General features: G+C 46.1%; 1 non-coding gene across 1 annotated transcript; it reads right to left on the bottom strand.

Annotated features, from left to right (window-relative positions):
* Window positions 1–4,005: 4,005 nt before the first annotated feature.
* Trnas-cga lies at window positions 4,006–4,080 on the bottom strand. Its single transcript has one exon. It is a non-coding gene; the product is annotated as a tRNA-Ser (tRNA).
* Between the last annotated feature and the right edge of the window lie 1,460 nt (window positions 4,081–5,540).

Raw genomic sequence — 5,540 nt, 5'->3', positions numbered from 1 at the left:
CCCACTTCTCTAAGCTCCATACCTAAGTTGCAACTGACAAGTCACTGTTGCAACAGCAGAGCAGGAACAGATAAAAGAAAAATCGTTCACAAACGAGGAGCATTCTACGTAGCTCTGTGCAGTAGACTTGATACTGTTTACAGCTGTGGCAAAGACAGTAGCACTTAAAACACCACCCCGAGGGACACCATTCTCTGCTCAAAACAATACGACAGCATGTCACAAACTCTGAACTATCACTCCTCTTAGACAAGAATGACCGTATGCATATGGGGAGGTGGCCACGAAAGCCCCGTTATGCAGTTGTAAAAAGAATACTGTATCTCCAACTAGTATTGTTTTCCTTATTGATATCACAGAATATGCCAAACAGTCACATTTATGCTGGAAAGCCTGAATAGCCTCCTCTAGTTGGGTCAGGTTGTCAACAGTAGAACAAAGTCTCCAAAATCCACACTGAGAGCATCTGAGGAGATTCCTGCTGTCTAACAGCCAGACCAGACGACGGTTCACCACTCCCTCCATGGACTTTCCTACAGAACTCGTTAAGAGGGTACTCAGGTAACTACAGGGACATGTGCTGCCATTTCCTGGTTTGAGGAGAGGTTTGAAAAATGCCTCTCTTCCCGAGTCGGGAACTGACTCTTCTGCCACATTAATTTAAAACATTTGCGGAAGATTTGGTCGTGACGCTGTATCACAAGTCTCAGACAGTGCCGGTTCCATCTCCCAGATGGGTAGTTTTTGCAGAATAACCCGCCACCATATGTGCTATGTCTCCTGGCATTGTTCTGAGACATACTCGTTTCAGTACCTGTGATACTGGGCGTAAATGAGTTGTTTACCAGAAATCGTCCTGACAGCATCCCGTACTTCTGTAGAACAAATGGAATGTTGATGGAGTTCCGAAATACTTCCCTCGATCGCCTCTCGCCCTCCTTCATTATACGTCGAGCCTAGCTTAGCTGAAATCCTATGAGGTTCAATGCTGTTGGGAGGCTCTTAAACTATCGACACAGATTTCTAGGTGGCACTCACCAGTCCACCAAATATGGGTTAAAGATAATCTGAGGACGTTGGGATGGATAAGTCAGCGGCACCATGCATCACTCGTGTAATGTGACCCATACTTTCGTCGACTCTGTCGCCGCTTACAAACACAGCCAGTTCACTGGACAGCATTCAGTTATCCCGCCTGACCACTCATTTCAGTGGCCTCTCTTCAGGTAATGCTTCATCTGGTAGGTGAATACGGAGTGCAAAGTGGTCACTCGACTGAAGGTCGTCCACGACTTCATACTGAACATAGTCTGCGAGAGCTGTAGATGGCTCAGAACGACACGGTAGCAGCACAGAAATGAGTGGTAGCACCTGTGTTAGAAATTAGTGGTAGCATCTGTGTTGGGGATCTTGGTACATGAGATGTCATGAGGCTCTCCAAAACTCGAAGCTGAGGACATGTTGGGGTCGAGTCCCCGAAGACATAATGAGCATTGAAGTCTCTCATCAGGGTAAATGGTCATTCGAGTTGTTCTGTATGATCTGTAAGATCCTAAGAGACTGTTTCATCTTGCAGAGGTAGATATATTGAACACAGTGATCCTCTGACACACATGGCTGTCAATGGCAACTTCTTGCAGGTCAGTTGCCAGGTGGAGAGCAGAGGACTGGTATACTGTATTGACAAAAACAGCACCCCTCCCTTGGCTCTGTCCGTAATCAAGTCACTTTCAGTGGAGGGTATAGTCCCAGTCCCATAGCACAGTGACGTCGCAGGCCGCGGTGGCCGAGCGGTTCTATGAGCTTCAGTCCTAAACCGCGCGACTTCTACGGTCACCGGTTCGAATCCTGCCTTGGGCATGGATGTGTGTGATGTCCTTAGGTTAGTTAGGTTTAAGTAGTTCTAGGTGACAGATGAACTAAGATGTTAAGTCCCATAGTTCTCAGAGCCATTTGCCACAGTGACGTCAGTGTCTCTACAAAGGGTTTCTTGTAAACACAGGCACACAGGTTGTTCCAGTGCTAGCAGCTTCAGTTCCCTCATATGCACACTTAACGCATTAATGTTTCACTGTTAACATGGTAGCCATCTATCACAGGTGCTGCACGTACACCCTGTCTTTCCCTGTGGAAGGAGGAGCACGTAATTGGTAGAGGCTCAGTCCTGGGGTGAGATAATTGCCCCAATCTGACATGAAGTTCATTTGCTTCTACAGAAGAGTAAAATGAGATGTCATATAAGATGCCAACGACATCATTGAACTTTTTACTTCCCAGCTCCTTCAGTGGTGGACGCTTAACCTTTAACTTTTTGTTCTGGGTCGGCTTCGAAGCCACAGCCTTAGTAGTTGAGATGGCAAGGTGGGACAGTGGACCAGACTGAACCTTTGGAGGAGCAGAGAGGTCTGAAAAGTCAGCTACGGTTGCCTTGTCTGAGGTTCTGAGAGGAGGTGTAGGCTTTGAGGTACTGCTCTGATAAACGCAGGTACTAGTGCTCACATTAGCAACCGCCGTTTGTGTAGGAGCATCTGTCATCTAAAATAGCTGTTTAAGAGAGGTTGCAAAGGTGGTAGAGACCTTACAGAGCTCCTTGACCTTATATACCTTTCTGTCCTCACCATAAGAGATACACTTAGCTGTTTCGATCTCCTGTATCTTCGTTTCTTCTAGGAAGACATAGCTTACCGTATTCCTGACAGGGTGATCTCCAGAGCAGTTTCATACTTTGGAGGAGATGAGCAACTGACAACTTCATGGGTGGCCTTAGCACATTTGACACAAATGCCTTCTCCGTTTCTACCAAAGACGTTGTGTGCAATGCACTGCCATGTGAAATAGCACATTTGGTTGGGAAAGTGCTGCCGCACTCTGAGGCTAATTAACTGGCCGTAATGTGCTCCGGAGGTTTTGTGCTGCCGAAAGTCAGTATAAGCTAAGCTGAGTTCACAAGATCGCCATACAACCTTTCATTATATTTTGCACATCAACGATGCCTTCCTGGGACCACTCAGCTTCCAGTTCTTCCCGGAGAATGTCAACTCTATCCCAGCAAGTCAGAACAGCTTTGCTACATACCAAGGTGTTGTGCAGTTCACTTTCTGTAGCACACTGCCCGAAACAGTGAGCCTTCTGGATGTTCTTCACTTGTTGGGAATTAGATGTTACTACCATCAGGCTCCTGTTTCGCAAACGCTTGAGAGATATTAAACTCCTAGCGATCCCCTCTCAGCCTTCTTGTATGTAAAAATGTGAAACTTTCTCAAAGCTCCCATTCTTCCATACAGCTATATCAAACTCATTCTGGCCAGCAGAATGGGTTACTCGCCACTTAATGGCCCTGTGTAATACCCCTATCTGGAGAACTTTCTACACGTGCCCTATTGTTTGATTCGGTGTTGGCATCTAACAGCGGCCCAAGCTTTCCACCGGAAGGAAGAAGAGAAAATTCTGGAGGATCCATTCCGGTCACTCGAGCAGCTAGGGAAATAAAAATCCACCATGAGAGGGCCCTGCATGTGTAGGTAAGCCTTATGAAATTGAGGTCCGGCAGGTTCACGAGGTAACGGCTGTTCCACCTCAACAGTTTTGCATCCCATCAGCGTGCAGCACACCTTCAAACTGAGGTTTTCTTATTGGTACAGTTTTTTACCATCGGCAATATGTGGGCAGTCAAGCCAAGATAAACACACAACGTTCCACCGCCAGGGGCCACTGAAGCATGCATAGAGCTTAAAGTGACATATGACTGGCGGCGCTTACCAATGCCTAGCTCAGGAACCGCGGCGTCGTCAAGCCTATACCAACGGTGAGCCATTGAGAAGCTGTCGACATGTAACAACATTGTAAACTGTGGTAATACCTCTTATACAGTTAATCAGTGAACAGTCAGCCAATTGACTTTGTCAACATAGAGACGTTTAACAGTTCCGAACTCCTCAAGTAGATCCAGCGTTTTCCCCTTCCGAACAAGGTGTAGTATGAAACTTCCTGGCAGAATAAAACTGTGTGCCGGGCCGAGACTCGAACTCGGGACCTTTGCCTTTCGCGGGCAAGTGCTCTACCAACTGAGCTACCCATGCACGACTCACGCCCCGTCCTCACAGCTTTACTTCTACCAGTACCTCGTCTCCTACCTTCCAAACTTTACAGAAGCTCTTCTGCGAACCCTACAGAACTAGCACTCCTGAAAGAAGGGATATTGAGGAGACATGGCTTAGCCACAGCCTAGGGAATGTTTCAAGGACGAGATTTTCTCTCTGCAGCGGAGTGTGCGCTGATATGAAACTTCCTGGCAGATTAAAACTCATTCTGAAGATGTAGTATTCTCGAGTTTTCTAGTGTGGAAGACTGGTGCGAACTTGACTTACATTGCTCAGAAAAAGCACAATTATGTTTAACCTTTCATTTCTATGCTAGCATGTGCTCGCTGAACCTGTTCTTATACCCTCCATTAATTAATTCTACTCATCTGCTCACGATTATTCTAATCAATCTCACCCGACACCGTATATGGCAATGTAGCTACGTTGGAGCTTATTAACAATAGTGCAAACGATACCCAAACCCTGGTTGTTAAAAAGCTTGCCCACAACATAAGATACGTCCTCCACGAATGGAATCTTCACAAATCTGAACCTCGAAAATTGCGATATGGAGGGACCTCTCGTCTCAGCTACTGACCTTCTATGTTTTTGTAGCTTATCAACGATTGCAAAAATATATATTTTTTATAACAATGGAAAATCCAGGATGGAATGTAAAAACTTTATGAAAAGGACAGTTGCTGCTCACCACATAGCGAAATTGCACAACAAAAAGTAACAAAATAAGCTTTCGGCAAACAAGGCCTTTGTCAAAACTACCAGCCTGGCTTCAGCTGGCAGAGACTGTGGTCATGTGTGTGTGAGTTGCGATTGGATATGTGTGTGTGTGTGTGTGTGTGCGTGTGTGTGTGTGTGTGTCATCTACTTTTGACAAAGGCCTTGGAATATTACGGATGACAGTGCGTCAAGTCTCTGGGTCAGAATTGGTCGCGCTCGCGATTAGTTTGAAGCATGTTCTGGACAATCAGAGCGAATGATGTGGCCACACTTCGAATATATATGGGGAATAGTGTCCCAGATTAAATTCGACACATATTACGACTGTCGTCTTACTTGCATGCCCGGAGTTGGTAACAATTAGTCGCTGTCGCAACTTTGAAACTGGCATCTGTGAAACGTGCACATCGTCACCTCCACGCCGTTCCGATGAAACAAACGGCGTCATTGAAGTGGTATTTTCACTGGCTCTACGATCTAAGAGCAATACGCAATCACTTCCATGCATTGCTACATGTCGACCTGTATTGCAGTACGTATTTGACATCCAGCCGCTGTTGCAGCTCTCAGTTTCTCTTCTGCTGGATGGTGCATATCGATATGATTACGACGTCTCCATGGGAACCATTAGCGCCACCTAACAGACAGTGCTGCCATACAATCTACGAGTTTGCGATAAATCCACACAGATGGCTGTCGATGTCCTCAAAACAAATTGTG

The sequence above is a fragment of the Schistocerca piceifrons genome, chromosome 3 (assembly GCF_021461385.2).
Source record: "Schistocerca piceifrons isolate TAMUIC-IGC-003096 chromosome 3, iqSchPice1.1, whole genome shotgun sequence".
Classification (NCBI taxonomy): Eukaryota; Metazoa; Arthropoda; class Insecta; order Orthoptera; family Acrididae; genus Schistocerca; species Schistocerca piceifrons.
The sequence above is the reverse complement of the archived record's forward strand: the minus strand, read 5'-3'. Positions and strand labels throughout refer to the sequence as shown.